This window comes from Apteryx mantelli, chromosome 1 (genome assembly GCF_036417845.1).
Source record: "Apteryx mantelli isolate bAptMan1 chromosome 1, bAptMan1.hap1, whole genome shotgun sequence".
Taxonomy (NCBI): domain Eukaryota; kingdom Metazoa; phylum Chordata; class Aves; order Apterygiformes; family Apterygidae; genus Apteryx; species Apteryx mantelli.
Window position 1 is genome coordinate 136,066,387 of NC_089978.1, and position 19,815 is coordinate 136,086,201.

At 41.6% G+C, this 19,815-nt stretch overlaps 1 pseudogene; it reads left to right on the forward strand.

The window, feature by feature from the left end:
* The first annotated feature begins 1,137 nt into the window (after positions 1-1,137).
* Positions 1,138-19,815, forward strand: part of LOC106497165 (ovostatin-like) — a 36,418-nt pseudogene continuing 17,740 nt past the window's right edge.

Here is a 19,815-nt window from a genome sequence, read left to right on the forward strand (position 1 = left end):
GACATACTGGAGACAGTCCAGTGGAAAGTCACTAGAATGGTCTGGAGCACGCAACCTACAGAGAGAAATAATATAGTCGAGTTTGTTCAGCCTGAAGGAACAAAGGTGGCCTAATTGCCATCTTCCAAAACTTAGAGGGAGGTTGTAGAGAAGACAGAGCCAGATTCTTCTCAAGGGTACAGAGTGAAAGGACAAGGGGCAACAGACACAAGCTATAGTAAGGCAGATTCTGATATAAGGAGAAAGGTTCTTCACAACGTGGATGATTAAGCATGGCAGCAGATGTCCAGAGATGATGTGGACTCTCCATCCTTGGAGATATTCAAAACTTTACTGGACAAGCTTTGAGCAATTTGCTTTTTCTTTGAAGTTAGCCCTGCTTAGAAGGAGAAATTAGACCAGATAATGTCAGGAGATCCCTTTAAATCTTAATTATTTTATGATCTTATACCTTGATTATTCTGAAACCTCTACTTCTCAGTCAAATTTATTTAATATTCACCAACATGTAATAAAAGTTATTTGATGGGGGTACAGATGTAAGGGGAGGAAGCTGGCTGACAGACAGATGAGTGAACAGATGAAATAATGTCATAAGATTCCTTTCTCTAAAAAGAGATATGCTTGTCCTGATGGCTGGCAAAAGTGATAGACAGTTATTCAACACAATTCCTTGATGAATGTTACTATGTACAGTAAGAAATTCGGTTTAGGATTAAGAGTTTCTTCCTGTGCCATACTGAATGCAGATGCAGTCTAATGCCATATTATTACTGCCCAGCCCCCCATACAGGCATACAATAGCACTGTGTTGTGATTACTTTTGTTTTGTGAGATGTATCTAGGAGATATCTTCACAGAACACGGAAATACTTAAGCAATGGCAAACGCTAACAAGTTGGAACATTAAGGAATCTTCAGTGACAAGGAATCAATGACATGATAATGAGAGGTAAACTTCTATAAAACATTCAGATGGGCAGGAACCAGTTTGGCTTGCAATACTTAGCAAAGCTATTTGAAATATGAGAGCTTCCCTAAGCTATTGTTTGGGAGTTCAAAGAGTGTGAGAACAGACAGGAGAGGGGAAGATAAATCTATGCAAATTTTATGTAGATGTCTTTTATTAGAATATGACTGAAGCTTTGGAGGAGGAGTATTATGTCAGGCCAGTTTAAAAGCCAGAAGACAGGCTGTATGCTTGAGATCAGAGTCTCTCCTCTTTCTTCTTCAAAGACAGAGATGTGGTCAAGGATTCTTCTGAGTATTCTTTCCTTGCACTGGGTTGCCACAGTGTCTCCTGAACCGTAAGAGATCATGCGTTTTTTGCTTTTATGATAAAATACTTTATTATATTTCCCATCAGTTAATTTCTTTGAGGACGTTGCTATATAATATTCTGGTTGTTTGAGATCTAGGTTCTGAAATATATCTGAAATGAATGATGATGTCATTGAAGCATGGTTTGGAATGATGATCTCCATCACAAAATTGGTATGAAATCTGATTTGAGTGCCAGAAACCTAGAACTGTCCTAGATGAAGTTTGAAGTGCATGGGTAAAGCTGGGAGGAAATTCAAGACTAGATTAGCAATAATGCTGATGATCAGGATTGACATGCATTGGCAGTGAAGAGAGCATGGTGTATGAAGAGATGTTACAGTCCAGAAGTGGGTGCTACCAGGAAGATATGCTGAATGATAATCCTATTATTATTTTTATAACTGCTGTACTGTGACTGCTTATACAGAACTGCCAATGTGCACGGCTTCATATGGACAGAAGATTTCGTATATGATTTTCAAAAATACACGAAAACTGGATCTTAAATCCCCTTGTCAAAAGTTTAAGGAAAACACTCTGTGAAAGTCAGAGGGCTTTAGATTTCTCAGATACACACTTGGTTTTGATCATTTTACTCCTGCTCTCCGAATATCATAAAGTCTGAACCAGGCAAGTGAAAATAACAAGCAAGATAATATGAGCAAGCAAAACTGTGGGGGAAAAAAAGGGAAAGGATCAGATTATCAAAACGTTGTGTGATTCATGTTGCTTTACAGACCTAGTTCATTGGTTCTTTCATGCGTTATTGGAAAGACCAGTCTGGGCAGCAGAGAAGGGGAGGCCAGCAACAGAAGCTTAGCCAAATATAGCAAACCTTGAGAAATGTTTTTGGAGAGGAAGAGTTTGGGGGAGGAAGACTGCCGTAATTACAGAGTACAACATAACTAAGAAAGCTTGGAGGAAGAAAAAAGGGAAGGCAGCAACACAGTGAGAGGTGTGGAAAGAGAATAGAGCACTCAAGTTGAGTATTTCCTGGAATATTCTGCAAGATGGGATAGCTATGGCAGGATCATTTCTTGCACATTATACTGTTTGACTGGTGATATGTCAATTCATATCTGGAGGGAGAGATGTCCAGAGAAAAAGAAATAAAAAAAAAAAAAAGTTGCTACAATTAATTGGTATTTTTGTCAATAATCTGAAAAAGAAGGTAGATGATAGAACTCCTTCTTGCAAGAGGTTCCAGAGGTTTACATACACATATACTTACTTAAAGGCCATGGGAGGATAAATGCATCTGTGCTTGTCAGGAGGTTAGATTCTTTAGCAATTGAGGCTCTCTAAATACCTGGAATGGAAAGATGCAATATCGTGCTGGATAAGACACTACATAGAATGATGCCGGGCTTTTAGCTCAGAAAAAAAGGTATGTGGGACAAAAATATGTCATCTGTAATTTCTTAGCATATTATGGAAAATCCTTTGAAATAAATGGAAATGCTTTTACCACTTTGAGCACGCTTTGGATTAGATCCCACATCTTCCTTCAGATGTGTGGCATTTTTGCAGTATTTTCCTCTCTTTTTTTTGCTCTAGCCTTCCTCCATGACTGAACTCCAGTCTCTGGTCTGATCTTGCTTTCTTGCAGTCAATATGTGCTGTTGGTCCCTACAGCAGTGCGGAGTGATTCTCCACAGACTGCTTGCGTGCAGTTCCATAACCTCAGTGAGCCTCTGTCCCTGAGTGTTCTCCTGTAATACAGCAGTACCCAGACAACTCTTTTTGAGGAATCTGTGACAGAGAATGATTTCTTCAAGTGCAGCAAGTTCAAGGCATTTTCTATTTTGAGACTATTAAAGAGGAAGTAGAAGCTGGAAATACCGTGGTGTGAAACTCTCTTTGTCAATAAGGACAAGAGGATGGAGAAAGTGGCTGTGGAATATGAAATAAAAAGGTAAACTTCTGGAAAAGCAGACATTACAGACAGAAAAAAGAGAAGACAGATGGCTTTTAAGGGAGAGCTGGAGAAAGACTTTCCATCTCCATTCACAGTGTGAACAGAAAAACGCTTTTGACTGCTATCCCAGGTGCATGTGCCCTGTGAGACTGTCATAACTGCCATGCTGGAGAACCCAGCTGGAACATGCTTGTTCCCTTTCCTGTGACCCTGCAGGATTAGGACAGATATCACAAACATGACTCAAGATTAGGTCTTCCAGTTTGCAGTGGGAGAAGCACTTCAGAACTGGGCTACATGGCTGGGCAACCTGCATATAAGCAGATAGCTATGTGAGATGAGGAAATGCTTAGGGCAGTGGATGGTTTAATGCCTTAGTACCTACTGACAAATTATGGGACCCCCACAGCACAAATTCTCAGAGACTGTCACTAGCAAATATGGGGCTTCTTATGACTGCACAAGCTCTTTATGATTCACTTGACACTCAGTATCTCACTCAAGAACTACGGGCATCAGAAGACCTCCACACATCTCATTTGCCAAATTTATTATGGGAATTTTGTTTCTCTCCAGGTTCCTCCTTTTACTTCTGACCCCCTGGCTTTCATTACCATCTCTGCCAAAGGCACGACGATCAACTTCGCTGAGAGAAGATCAGTGGCAATTGAGAATGTGGATAACACTGTCTTCATCCAGATGGACAAACCCATCTACAAACCAGGGCAAAAAGGTGGCTGGCGAGTTTGAGTCAGCTAGTGAACCAGGAAACTGAGTGCAGGGGTGGGTCTAGAATGACAAGGACTTTTCTTGTGGAGGAAAAGTTCATGGACTGTGATGACCATAAGCAATCCTTTAAATAGTGTATATTTGTCATCTGAGGTTGGGTTCATTAAAAGGCAGTGAAAAATAGAACTGATTCATAAAATTGCCACAAGTGAGTAGAATTCATATGTCTTTACCGAGTTAATTTGCTTTACAGGATCATGAATTCTGAAAGGTTTACTGAGGCCAATCACATAAGGAGCGTTTGTAAGGAATACAGAAAATAATAGGTTAAGCTTTTAATTAATAAAATTCATATTAAAAAAAAATCATATCATTTCCTGTCAACTGTTCCTTCTACTTAACTACTAATCTAATTCATAGATAGTCCCAGTGGGTCAGTATGGAAGATATTTCAGGCAACAAGGTTATTCTGGTTTTCTTTTTCATGAGCTAAAATAATATTCAAATCCTTTCCAGTTCTTCAGGGACTCTTTATGACTTCTGAATAGCCTGGACAAACTTTGTTTCATTTATACATAGATAGTGACACCACTGCTCAAGTGAGTTATTTTTCTTTCTTTTGTCTCTTTTTCAGTGATGTTTTGTGTGGTCACTTTGGATAGCCAGTTCAGACCTGTTCAGGAGACAGTAAGTATGATGGATAGTCAAGACTTTTCAAGCATTGTCTTGGGGACACTCTTCACTGAGACTCTCTCACTTTTAAAATGAAAAAAAAGGGCCTGGGATAGGCCTTTTGATATGTTTGAAGGATTGTTTAACTCCTTAACTTCAGACTCCCTCCCTTCCCTGCCTTTATAGAAGGCAAGGGTCTGAAAACACTCCTGGAAAACACTTACAGATTTCAGATTTTGTAGTCACTTCACTTCATCTGCTGCAGATATGTAGAAGGAAACTGGACATTTTTAGTAGAAAAAAATAAATCCATAAATAGATTATGCCCCTTTAAATTATCACTTCATTACATACGTGAATTTCAAATTGTTTTCTTGACCCAGTCTTCTGTATTCATAGAAAGGGGTTCACAGCCTTCTTTATGTTCTAGCATTTTTCAAGCTCCAAGTTAAGCTTTCAAGTTAATTTCTTGATATTTTGACCATTTTTGTTCTTTCTCTCTCTTTTTTCCTCCTCCAGTATCCCCGGATCATCACTGAGGTAAGAGATGCATCATGTCATTAAAGAGCAAGTTGCTTTGGAAAGCAAACCCAGACTTGCTGTGCTCATTTGCCTCTCCAAGGGTACATTCCTCACTAGTCCTACTGTGAGACTGGGGTAGCCAGAACAAGTGAAATTTATTCCCACCACCACTTACGATATATATTGAGCACTGAATATGGTAGAAGGCTGACAGCAAGGTGTCCCAGGATGATATCAGCTCTGCTGTGCAAACATGGGACCTTCAGGTGCCTGAAACTACCTGAAATGGGTTCATATCTAATGCTAAAGAAGAAAATTTACCATAATTGTAAAAGGAAACTGAATCATTTGTCTTAATGGGGGTGTATTAGTTTCATGAATCACAGTTCAGCCAAATATCCATGAGTCAGAAGATGTGGGTCTTCCTCCTGCCTCTGCTACATCTGGTTGGGTACAACTTTGGCTTTAAAAGCTTTCTCTCATATTATCTGGAAGTTAGAATCCATTTATGTCAGTCAGACACTATACCATCTGCAGATGGAGCATAATAATAGCAAATAGCATTTTCCATGCACTCTATTACCCCCAAAAGAAAATTATTATATCCTTCTGCACAGCTATTTTGTGGGTCCTTCTCAAATAATTTTGACAAAAAGCAAAACCACAGTATCAAACATGATTTAGGTTTATTATTTTTTATGTATTATTTGCATATGTATTTAATTTACAGCATTAAATCCAGACCTTTATCTCCCTGATACTCTTTCTTGGTGCAATACCTCTCATTTGCTTTTACAAATATGCTTTTCCCACACTGCCACAACAAGTGGGATGTGCACATGCTGGCATATCTAGACACAGCTCACCAGAGAGTGAACAGCGGAGGAAGGCTTGCCCAGAGCTCACTGTCTAGAGCAAATGGACTTGAGGCTGAACAACGGCAGTACCAAGTGTCAAACACTAGAGAGCCCGAGAGGAAGGACTCAGCAGAACATTAGTCAGAGGTGGCTTGGGGTTATTGCTGTGATCTGTTAAGATTTGAACAAGGTGTTCAGTGTAATCTTACCCTGGTAAAACTACAGCAAATTGGCTGGTGAGATAACCTTATTCCCATATAGACATAAGAATAGTGTCTTTCTGAAATAACATGTTCTACTGAGGACAGTCTAACAATGATTCAGTCTTCTACAGCATTTCACATCATTAGATCTCAAAGCACTTTACAAGGAAGGCCAGCATAACATTGTCATTTTACAGAAGGAGGAGTTGAGTCAGAAAGATTTATGCTGGAAGAGCTACAGATATTCAACCTCAGTCCCAATCAGGCATTACTCCTGGATGATCCCAGATCATCAAACAGTGTAGAGAATTTCCAGTTAGCATAAAGTTAGGCTTGTTTAACACATAAAGAAATCTGGAAAAACAATGGAAAGTCAAAGCACACATCTCATCAGCCCAAACTCATATTCTGTAATGCCCTAAGCCAGTGTGCCAGGATACAAAACTTGATAGAAGGTAAGAACACCAGAAAGAGGGTGAAAAAGGTTTTGGTATTTCACTCTCTCCTGCTCTCTAGGATCCAGAGCAAAACCAGATCTTCCAGTGGTTGGAGGTAGCATCTAAGTATGGCATTGTCCGGCTCTCCTTCCCATTAATCCAGGAGCCAATTCTGGGGTCCTATCACATCATTGTGGAGAAGAATTCAGGTGAAAAAGAGTACCACTCTTTCACCGTGGAGGAATATGGTAAGCATGAGCTGTGAATTTCCCTGCAGTAGCAATAAGGCTGGCTCTGCCTAAGTTAGAAAGGGGCATCTAGTGCAGAGTTGAAGTGCTTTGAAATCTCCTGCCAGGTCTGAGAAAAAAAAAAGACATGGAGAGTGATGGATGGAGAAAATGAAGGCAAGAAGGAAACAAAGAAAGGATGAGAGAGGTGAAGGAGCTTTTTTTTTTAGATATTAAATTAGGAGTCTAGTTCTTTTCTGGGCTTGGCACAAATTCACTGTGTGACTTTGGGATCCACATCCTATCACTTAGGCCTTAATTTCTCCATCTGTTCAGAGGTAAAATGAATGAATCAGGCCTCCCTTGTTCTGTGGAGGTCATCACTGTATAAACAGTACTAGGCTAAAATATGCAGTAGAAATCTGAATATATGATGTATAAAACAGATGAAATAATCCAGCACTCCCTCAGGTTGTTTTTGGAGGAGTGCTGGATAATGAGTAGAAGCACAGGATGGAAAATACTGGGCAGTGGGGGTGCAAAAGCCCTCAGTGCCTGATCTGCTTACTCTCTGAAACAGGCCATATCAAGGGAGTCTGTCTTTTTCTTTTTTTTTTTTTTTTGATTTTACAAATGTTCTGATCTTATAGTGACAACTTTTCCTTAATAGACCCCATGGAGGGCTTGGACAGCTCCCAGGGTTTTTTTACTTATTTGTTTTCTTTTGTTTTCTGTCTTCTTTTTTTTTTTGGGGGGGGGGGAGGTAAGGATAGTAAAGTACCTTTCTTGCTTACCCTCCAGAATTCTTTCCTATGTTCCTGTCTCCCGGGTACAGGCGAGTGAGAAAAAGGCCTGCTCCAGCTGTGATGTCACTATTGCTGGTGACCTGGGACAAAAGATAAGCTGAAAAGGGGGAGTGACAGTGGGGTGGGATCTGTTTGATCTCACTTAATTTGTTGCCTTTCTCCTTTAGTGGGGTAGGATTATGTCATACGTTCTGTTCTCCAGGGCTTTAAATAGTTTTAGACATCAGCGTTATTCCCTCATTTCTCCTGAAAATAATGCACAGCCTGATTAGTGATTTATTACTGTTCTTGCTGTGTTTGTCATTTTAGTATTAGTATTAGTGTTAGTGTTAGTATTAGTATTAGTATCAGTATTTCATTTTAAAGAAGTTATTCATCTTACCATTAAAGGTTCTTTTTTTCCTCCAGCAATATCCTGCAGCTGACTTCTGCACTGAACCATTCCCTCCCCCTTTTTGGTGGAAATGCCTTTGCCAACTGTTTTTTTCTTTTGGTTTTTTTTTACTGTTAATTGCCATACACACACACCTACTTGTGGTATGCAACTGCTGAACAGTCATATTCACCTTGCATTCGCAGTGTTGCCAAAGTTTGAAGTGATAACCAGGGTGCCAAAGAGGATCTCTTTCTTTGATGAAGAATTGAGGGTGAACGTTTGTGCCTTGTAAATATCAGAGCTGAGAACAACACATATGTGCACAAGAAAGGTGGGTTGGAGGATGGTGTGCCATGCTGGGAAACAGGAACCCTGCTACTGATTCGATGTGTGGACTAGAGCAATTCCTTTAACTACTACTTCCATGACAAGAAATATGATGATAACTCTCCACCTGCTACATAGCACAGTTAGAACTGAGAGGGTTTGTGTTTGCCCAATGGTTTGAAGGTATCAAGCAGTACATACCCACTAGCTGCTGTTTTTTTATTACTACAGAAAAGGAGAGAAATGGTATAGCAGGCGAGTCTAGCATTAAGATCACTAGCTACGACAGTGCCAAAGGACAGCATGAGATGAGTCTGGGCACCAGGGTATTAATAAGGGTATTTTTGCAGTACAGCCTTCTTTGTGTAAAGCGCTAATGAGAAAAAGCAAAAAGCAGAGAATGAAATTCCAGTCCTGAGCCCAACATTACCTTCCAGCTTCAGACCTTAAGGAATAGCTACACCACAGGCAACAGTACAGCAGGCTTTTTTGACAAGACTCCAGAAGCAGCGTAAAAATAGTCGAAGGGAATTCAGCAAGGGCTAACTGGTTCTGATACCTAGCTGCTCTTCTGTCTGTGCTCTGGGCACTCTTGAGGAGTTTAGATTCTGTATTGCTCTGCAACCTTGACAGGTTTCATGATAAATTCACATGACTGGGTTCTTGCATCTCCTCTTCTCCTAGGTACACTTATGGCCAGCCTGTGCAAGGGAATGTCCAGATCAGTGTGTGTCAGCGGCACTTTTATAGTGTACGATGTGAGCAAAACCAGAAAGAAATCTGTGAGACTGTCACTGCGCTGGTATGATACAGGGCAAGACCTTTTTTCTTAGTGAGCTTTATTACCCAACATATAACATAGTGTTTGGAGGCCTCATTCATTTCCCGGGGAACAACAGAGAGACAATCCCAGGCATGTGTTTTCTCACTGTCTCACAGGCAATGCTGAAAGACCATGAGGGTAGATTTTTCCCAATGACCTCATTTGGAGACTTTGTTTTTATGCACCTCCCTTCAAAAAGGCAAGGAGAAAACCATTCATTAGAAATTGAAATTCTGTCTCAGAAAAATCAGTAGAAGAGGGGGAAGCTTATGAAGCTGTGAATTTATAATTCCTAAAACTTTTGAGCAGTGTTCTTACTGAGGATAGTCAGCATGCCTCTGTTAGGAGTGTTTGAGGTCACTTAACATTAAACTAATGATGAATTTCTCCACTTGATCAGGCTCAAAGTTCCTTGCAGAACAGAGCTTTGGTGAGAGAGCTCAGGCATCATGCAAGATGTATTTGAAAAGGGACCTGAGGGCAGAGATGACTATGGGAAATGAGGAGAGAGGGTTCCAGGTGCAAGAGTAGATGGTAATGAAACAATGAGCTGGGAGGAGAGCCAGGGAATGAGAGGTGTGAGGTAGGAGGGAAGTGAGTAGAAAGTAAGAGCTGAAAGAAATGTAAGCAGAGGCATGAAGATCTTCAGACACCCACTAATACAGGTCAAGGAACAGTTGTCCAAACCTTGAGAAAAGTTAGCTTTCCTCTTTGTGCTCTTTTTCAGTTGGACAGAGATGGCTGCCTCAGCAGTGTCATTTCCACCAAAACTTTCCATCTCTACCGCAGCTATGCCAGGATGTTTGCTAGCCTCAGCGTAGAAACCACTGTCACTGAAAATGGGACAGGTAACACCAAATGGAGGTTAGAAAGCATCTGAGTGAAGCTAATAGGTGGTACTTTCTGAAAGGAATGTCCTGGATCCTAACCCATGCAGCAAACAATGATCAAACTTGTTCCTCAGTGCAGAGCAGAACTCTCCTTTCAGAGAATCATTGCTCCATATAGATTTTCAAAAGAAACAGTTTTTTTCTCATGTCTAATTCCTGTTTCTTCCCCTTCATACTGGGTGTGTCTCACAGGTATTCAGATGAAAGACTCTGACTATGTTCCAGTTGTCCAAGAAAATGACAGAGTGATGTTCAAGAATATGAATCACTACTACAAGAGGGGAATTCCTTACTTTGGTCAGGTGGGTGGCTGAGAGGGCACATCCAGAGCAAAATCTCCATGAGGTCCAGCATGATTTCTGTGTTGCCCCTTTTATGGCCATCCCCTAATTCTGTATTGACAACTTCCCTTGACAATGCTGCATGATAGTGACTGCTGTGTAGTTTTCCCATTATGTGAAATGCTCCTAGAGAAAATAAGAAAATTGCATCATAAAACCTGTAGTGTTGAGGGCAGCCATGATTACAGAATGGCTAAGAGGTAGGAAAATGAAAGGTCATATGAGTGGAGAAGACAGGTCTGTAAGAAACTACTCCAGCAAGAGCTGTGCCTAAACTGAAGGCAGAATTTACCCTACATTGCATCACACAGTCCTGTGGCTGTTTGCTTAAACCAGTATAGGTATTGGAGCACATTCCAAATTCTTCCCAACCTGCACACCGAGGACAAGCCCAGGCATAGGAAGGAGGATGAGCCCTACAACATTGTCCTGATATGCAGTGGGTGTGCACGGAGGCCAAGGAGTTGGGAGGTGCTACAGAGCCCCACAGTTTAGCTGTGGCCATGGAGTCATCTGATTTCTTCAGGTTTGTGAATCAGTGCCCTCCAAAGAGTGTGTGCTCTGGAGTCCCTCCGTCTCTGTTTGCTCAGGAAGGGAGCGTATAAGGCACAAATTTAAACTATCGTGTCTCACACAGCGGCTTTTAACTTATGTGATGTCCCACTGAACTAACAGTCATTGAAGGATCACAGAGGACTTCTCATAAGAAGAATCTTCTATACCACATCATGTATATAAACTATTCCTACTCCCTCTGTGACATAAGGTTTGTCTCTCCACTGAAAGGAATTGCCTCTCTTTACCTGTCACAGAGTTCCTGTTCCTTCAAAATATCGAGGCACATGTGACTCTGCATGTGACTCTAATACATTTCACGATGGATTTCCACTCCCTGCAGTTGTCCTAAGTGCCTGAGTGTCCTCTGGTTAGTAGAGCTTTTCCCATCTTTTTTTTTTTTTTTTTTTTTTTTTTTTAATACCTTGGGTATTTGTGTTCAGGTCACTGTGACAAATGTGGATGGCATGCCCATTGCCAATAGCATTGTGCTGCTGGAGCTCAATGATGAATATATTGCAAATTATACCACAGACAAGAATGGCACTGATGCCTTTTCCATCGACACCTCCAACTTCTTTGATCCCAGTTTTAAGCTGAGAGTAAGTAACTGCAGGACCCAGTTTAATTCCTGAAAGAATACTTCATTTGGGAGAGGGATTAGAAGCAAGTGGGTGAGTGTTGGCAGGATTATTTCAGGTAAGGAAAGTAATCAGTCTTTTCTTCAACACATGCAGCCTATGTGAAACTAATATGAGAAAACATCAATGCCTGAGGAGTGGCAGACTGCAGAACAGGGTGTTTGGGCTGTAGGGATTTTCAGCACCTCCTTATTTTCTCCTTAGCTCAGAAGCCCTTTCTGCAGCCATCTTCCTTCTCTTCATTCTGTGTGGTGCAGGACCTTCCTCACAGCCTGCTTGGCCTTTCCCACCCAAATTGGATGCATGTCAACTTCTTTCCCTGCTGCTGCCTGCTTCCTGCATTCCTGCTAACACAGATTTGTGTCTGTCCCCCACTGCATGGTCTTCTCATGGTCTCATGCCTCTTCTCTGGTGTAAGAGCTTGAAAGACAGCAAAAGCAGGCTGTTTGAGATCAATGCCGTTCTTACTCAGCAATGACACCTAGCAGCTTACACAACCTGTCCCAATTCTATAAGGATCTGAAATAACCTCCTTACTGCAACATTCCTTAGATGTCTGGATATACTAAGGTCTCCAGAAGGAGACATTAATGTCTCCCCCGCTCTGGACTTGTTGAGCAAATAATTTTCACACCAGCTCTTGCTCTTGGGTTAAACAGCCCCACACAATCAGCTTCCACACAGAATATTCTAGACAAGGGAGGTGCCATTGCCTCACACCTGCCTGCTAACATTTTATTTTCCACTTGGTTGATTCCCATGTATCCCTAAGGTCAGGCAGGCACCAGACGGCTGTGTAGACTTTCTTGTGTGGACAAACCATGATGAGCCCCACGCCTTATTCTATGTGTGTCCGGCGTTTTTACACACTGACCAACAGCTTTGTGAGGATTGAGCCAGTACAGGAGAAGCTATGTTGTGGCCAGCAGAGAATGATCAATGTTCTCTGTGTCCTGGACAAAGAGGGGTATGGGAATGCCATGCGCACAAACTTCTATTATGTGGTAAGTGCTGAGTGCTACCTTGATTCCCTGAATGTCTCTTTTCTTTCACCTTCTCTTGAACACCATATAAGGCAGAAATCTTCAGGCCAGCTGAACTGTAGCTAGGCTTGATGGCCCTTGAAGCCTCTCAGAACACCACTCAAAATCAATGATTTCACTGGGGGAAGGGAAGAAGTGCTTTTGATTCTGTCTCGTGTTTTTTCTATGCCCAGGTGATGACAAAAGGAAAAATTGTTCTCAGTGGGCAGCAGCAAGTCAGCATTTCTGGTGGTAAGTTCTGAGCCATATTATTACTGATGCTCCAGAGGACCATAACATTAGTAAGAATTAACCAGAACATTATTCTAAGTACCAGAACATTACTAATTATGTGAGATGGGACAAAAGCAGAGAACTGCAGCCAAATCAGGTATTAGTTCTGAAACCTCATCATCTTTCACCACTCACAGTATCATTAACTTTTGCTGCACTAAGTGAGTGGTCATTCCAGTCACATCATATTATGTGACATCCCAGTCTTCCCTGACTGGAAGACTAAAACTTTTTAGAGTCTGAGAATGACAGATATCCTGTTTGACAGGGATATTTGGTGCTTTGGAATTCATTACAGTTCAGAAGTCTCCAAATACAGGAGTGACAAGGAATATGATCCTACTGATCACAACAAACTGAACTCTGTTCTTTCATTGTTAAAAATATAATTTATTTCAGAAGCATGTCTATTTCCAGCCTATCTTCAGTAGGTGGCTTAGGTAGGCCTCACTCCACATATAGGATTTAATCATTGCTTAGTATTTGCCATCTTTGGTCTTTCTTCAGGTGTTCATGTACTATGGCTACACAGTATATGTTCCCCTATGTTTCAGGGAGGGGCATTTCACTCACAAAAAGGCAGATATATTACACAATTTTCTCTTCACAAAAACAGCTTGAAGCTGTGTGGGTTGTTTTTTTTTTTCATATTATTGATGGCTAACACTAAGGTCTGTGATAGAGTGAGACTCACCAAAACATACATGAAAGCTTAGTACTCTGCTCTAGTGGTTGTCTTCCATGCTGGCAACAACCTCTTATTTCTTATCATTAAGAGAGCCCTCCCACAGGTCAGGAGATAAGCCTGTCTTATCTGGTGTAGGAGGTTCTAGAGAACCTCCCTTGAGATCCAAAGAGAGTCTTGTGCTCTGTTTGTAGCAATCATGCACAAACAGATTTCCCTGTCCAACTTCTGCTCATCTCAGATCTCTCTCTGCAAAGCACCTTGCTCTCAGCATCCTCCAGTTTGTATCTGGTATCTTGCTGATGGGAGCTGTTCCTCACCCACTGAGAGATGGACCTCCCAATATCTAATTTCCCTCTTTTTAAAGGTGCTATTAGGTTATAGACAAATATGTGGTCTTTCTACCAAAGCTTAGGTTTGTCTAATCTCTTCTGTTGGCTTCTCCTCCCCTTATTTCATGTTCCTTCCATAGCTCCAAGAGGCACATTCTCCATCACACTGACTGTCACTGAGAAGCTTGTCCCCGGTGTCAGACTGCTGCTCTACACAGTGCATCTGCATGGGGAGATAGTGGCTGACAGCTCTTGGATACACAGCGATATATGCTTCAAGAACAAGATGAAAATGTTTGCTTTCTTGTGAAGGGCTATACCAGCTAGCTATTTGCTGAGTGAAAAGTCAAGGAACAATTTCATCAACAGCCCTGCACTCAGGATGGCCTTTAGAAGTGGAAGAGGTACAGATGTGCCTGAGAGCAGGAGAAGCTGTCCCTTGAACGGACATGTATGCTCAAGCTCAGACTAGGCTTTCAATGAAGTGGGGAGAGGGAGGTGACTAGAGGATTAGTCATCTAATCCAAGTGACGTGTATTTTCACAGAAAAAGAATTCAGTAGGGCAATTTAGTGGTAGGAGCTCTGCCTCACAGAGAAGAGAGTGGGTGATGGTGAAAGGTGAGTTTCAACTCTATGCACCAAACTAATTCTCTTATTTTTTCTATGGTTCTCTTGTATTTACTCATTTTCAGCTCCAGCTCCAGTTCTCTGAGAAGGAGGGTCTGCCAGGCTCTAACGTCAACCTCTACCTTGAAGCTGCTGCCAACTTCTACTGTGCCCTGCGAGCTGTAGATAAGAGCATCTTTCTCCTTCAGCCTGAACGAGAGCTCTCTCCTGAGTCCGTAAGCCATATACCCAGTCCTGTGTTCTTTTGACATAGGGACATCCAGAGTACTTCCAATGACCAGCTTCTGATCTCTTTGCTGCTGGTTGTGTTTGTCTTTTCCCCTTGGAAAAAGACATCTCAGTGACTGAAATAAGGTCTACAGGAGTTATACACTTCAAAACTAGAAATTAATAGTGGAATATTTATTTTTGGAAAGCATGGAAGTGTAAAACATGCCTTAAGACTATGCCTACTGTATATCATTTAACATATAGTTCTGCTCTGAGGAGTGATTATGTCAAAATCACATCTTCTGACTCAAATAGATCTTGGGCCAAACCAAAAGCTATGGAAATCAGCTGGAGTCTTGCCAGAGTCCAGTCTCATTCCTGCATATCTTAGCAGTATATCTTTTTACTTGTTCGTCAAGTTTACCCCACAAAGTCATTGATGTTCAGGAGAAGGGGGGCACAGGCCAGTCTTTCTCGTGCATCACCAGCAAAATTGCCTGTTCATCTCTAAGTAGGAATCACTGTGCAAACCCACCATAGGATATGGGATTTTTCAGGGGCCATCATGAGTTTAGATTCTAAGTGAGAAAGAAGCACAGGACAAAACAAACTCACATGATTAAAAAAGAAAGAGTCCTGTGTTTCTGAGAAGTGATAAACAGAGGCCCTGATAGTGCCATGCTGTAAGAGAGGCAGTTTGCTCTTAAAGTAGAAAAGTGGATATGTGCTGCGCAAGGAAGATGCTTTAGAAAAGACTGCACTGTAATCCCAATCTCTTAGATAGTTTTAACTGAGTTTTCTTTCTCCTTTTATCAGTCTGCAGCCATACTGAAACAGCAGAGTTTTTCATGGTATAATAGAGCCCTTATGCTACATCACTCTGGAGATGGCTCACAGCTAGTCAAGTGCTTTGGTGAAGCAATATTTTGCACCTGCCTGGGACCTTTCCTTGTGATAACATGAATCGTTCTCACCTCCCAGGTGTACTACCAGCTTCATGTGAGCGATTTGTATGGGGCTCAACCTGGAAGATGACAAGCCAGAGCAGTGTACCCCAATCAAAACAACCTTTTTTGATGGCTTGTATTATGAACCTGTGAATGTTAGCCATGATGGTGATGTCTACAGGATTTTCAGGGTATGCGCTCTGTATGGTTCTTTAAGTGGGAGATATTCCAGATGAATTCATGTGCCTTAGCATTAAACTTGCTCAGGTAGTGGTTCTTACTGCTAAGAGCAAGGGGCTATTCCCTGAAACTGACTAAGGTCTCCAACCATCCAGTTCCTGCCTTCTCACTTCCACCTCTTTTCTCAGAGAGACTGAGAATCACTGTTAGATATATTCAGTGGGATCCTGCCCATACTTCAGTAGACATTTCCTAAGCAGGACCATGACCTTGGCTGATGACCTCAGGCATTCCTAGTGAAGGTCTGAGTCCATGGTGCAGACTGCTTGTTTCCTGATGCACTTCCCTCCACTCCCATTGGTCCCATATCTCCATGACTCCCCTTGTCCAGTTGCAAAGACCTAACATGCTTTTCACAGAACAGTAGGTGCTACTTTTCCTTGGGAAAGATCCAGAGGCAGGAAAGGAAGAGTGGTTTGTGACATTCAGGGTTGAAAGGGCAGGATGTGAAGATGGAGGAGAGAGAGAGGAGGTGTGTTAACCTAGATGCAAGAAGTGGTATGCCCTGGTAGCTAATATGTGCACTGAATGACATGATTAATTGATTCTTTTATATTCAGGATATGGGCCTAAAAGTTATCACCAACTCTGTTTTACGGAAGCCAGTTCTGTGCCAAGCAGACAAATCAGATCTGGACGATGACCATGTCTATGCTGATGATATGTCTAAACTCGGTGTCGGCGTTGGCGGTGGCAGTGACTATGGCACAGGTAAAAGAAATTTCATGCCATGTCTCCAGTCCCAGTCTGCCTGCTCTTCAATATTGTTGTCTGTGTAAAAGAAAAGTTATCATGTGGTATTTCTTTGGGAATAGGTCTCTGTGTCACAGTTTTCTTCAAGTAATCTCTTGCTGACAGACCTTGCAGAACTGAAGAGTCAAATCTCTCTCGCTTGGCTACAGGGTGCATGTAGAAAAAACAGAAAAAAAATGAGACTCTAATTATTCCATAAGCCAATATTATTTTTTCAGAGTTTTTCATGGCAGAACATTTCACCAACTCACGATTCAATTAAACTAAACTAAACTAAACTAAACTAAACTAAATTCAATTCAATTCAAATCAATTCAATTCAATTCACAGAATCACAGAATCACAGAATCGCTGAGGTTGGAAGGGACTTCTGGAGATCATCTAGTCCAACCCCCCTGCTCAAGCAGGGTCACCTAGAGCACATTGCACAGGATTGCATCCAGGCGCGTTTTGAATATCTCCAGAGAAGGAGACTCCACCACCTCTCGGGGCAACCTGTTCCAGTGCTCTGTCACCCTCACAGTGAAAAAGTTTTTCCTCATGTTAAGATGGAAGTGTCTGTGTTTCAGTTTGTGCCCATTTCCTCGCGTCCTGTCGCTCGGCACCACTGAAAAGAGTCTGGTCCCATCCTCTCGACACCCTCCCTTCAGATACTTGTACACGTTGATAAGATCTCCTCTCAGCCTTCTCTTCTCCAAGCTAAACAGGCCAAGCTCTCTCAGCCTTTCCTCATAAGAGAGATGCTCCAGTCCCCTAATCATCTTTGTGGCCCTTTGCTGGACTTGCTCCAGTAGTGCCACATCCCTCTTGTACTGGGGAGCCCAGAACTGGACCCAGTACTCCAGATGTGGCCTCACCAGGGCTGAGTAGAGGGGGAGAATCACCTCCCTCGACCTGCTGGCAACACTCTTCCTGATGCACCCCAGCATACCATTGGCCTTCTTGGCCACAAGGGCACATTGCTGCCTCATGCTTAACTTGGTGTCCACCAGCACTCCCAGGTCCTTCTTCGCAGAGCTGCTCTCCAGCAGGTCAACCCCCAACCTGTACTGGTGCATGGGGTTATTCCTCCCCAGGTGCAGGACCCTGCACTTGCCTTTGTTGAACTTCATGAGGTTCCTCTCTGCCCACCTCTCCAGCCTGTCCAAGTCTCTTTGAATGGCAGCACAGCCCTCTGGCGTATCAGCCACTCCTCCCAGTTTGGTATCGTCAGCAAACTTGCTGAGGGTGCACTCTGTGCCTTCATCCAGGTCATTGATCATTGTTCAATTAAAATTCAGTTCAATTCAATTCAATTAAAAGGAAATGCCAATGCAGAAAAATAATGGAAATTCCTGTCGTAAGAATTCATAGGGCAGTTAGCATACTTAGCACATAGTTTCCAAAGTACTTTATAGATAGGTAAAAATTATCATTATCTTTCTCCAAGTCAACGGTTGCCACAAGGCAAATGGTTATTCAACATGAGGAAAAAGTTCTTCCTCGTGAGAGTTGTGCTGCACTGGAACAGGTTCCCCAAGAGGTTTTGGAATCTCTGTCTATTGCAAGTTTTCAAAACTCAACCAGACAAGACCCTGAGCAACATGATCTGACTTTTGAAGTTAGTCCTGCTTTGAGGTGCTTGGACTAGAGACCTCCAGAGATTCCTCCCAATCTAAATTTTTCTATGATTTTGTGATTCTATGATTTTAGTCCAGCAAAATAAGGAAGTATTATTTTAATGTTATGGCTAGGAAATCTGAGGTATCTCTGTGCTATGTTTGACATCACAAGCAAGTCCATCACAAAACTGGAAAGAGGATCTAGGTCCTCAGTCTCAGCCCTGTATTTTGACCATCTGAACCAAAGTTGTTTTCCAATGGGCTGTATATTCAGCACTAGTTTTAAGTACTGTACAGGGTAAGAACAACTAAGTTCTTGGGAAGGCTTTTAAATTAGTATATACTTTGGTGACAATGCTGGGCCCTGTTGCCCATTTGCAAACAGAAGAGAGCTAGTGGTAGAGGAGAGGTAATGTGCCATCCTAACTGGATGATAAGACCTTCTAATATGAAGAAAAGTGAAATGTCATTTGAAATACCTAATTTTCCCATATTTCCCCAGGGGAAAAGAGACTAAATAAGAAATTGTTTCTTCTCATACCCTCCATCTGTTAGAATTAGAATTCAAAATTTTAGGGGAAAAAAAAGAAGAAAAAATGTTCAAATGGGATACTTTGTGTTCATTTATGGTGTTGAGCGTGTCTGATGGCAGTTCAGACCTCATTTCACTGGTCACCGCTAGCCTGACCTCTCTAATATTACACTTTAACCATACACAATCTCCCTAGATGAGGGAAGAATTATTAGTGGTGGCCCTGTTAACAGTGTTCGGAAATTCTTCCCTGAGACCTGAATTTGGGATCTGATTCACACTGAGTGAGTATTTTCACTTTCACTTCTTCCTACCTCTCTTGTGAACTTCTGAGTTAACGCATGCTGATGAAATGAAGGTTGTGAAGGAGCTATGGAACATATGGCTGCTTTGTAGATCTGAATCTTCTTTACCCATCTTGCTTGGTGATAGTTGCACTCCCAGCCTTTTACACAGTGTCAAACCTACTTGAATGGTGAATCTAACCTGCTCTGTGTTCTGCCTCCCAGCCTCCTGATAAGGAGAAAGAATAAGGTCTAAGGGTATAATAACAGCATCTGGTTAGGAGACAGCAGGAGCAAAACTTTTAATTTTTCATCATATTTTTAATTTTCAGCAGCAGAAAATTTAGTTTATTTTGTTTTTCTTTCTGTCATATCATCTGCACAGAAAATATCTCCATCTTAACTATGCATCCATGGGCTGTTCTAGAATGTTAATCCAAATCTTTTGTTTCTAATCTGTCAGTTAGATTTTTTTAATTTTCTTTTTCTTTTTATCAAACTTTACAATATTATTGTGCATTTCTTTTAAACAAATGACATCTATTATTTTTCTAAATTAAAAAAGCCCAGTACTTTTCCAAGTGTTTTTTATGCTTAGTTCACTAGCATAAACTCTCATCTTTATTTCCAGCTTTATAAT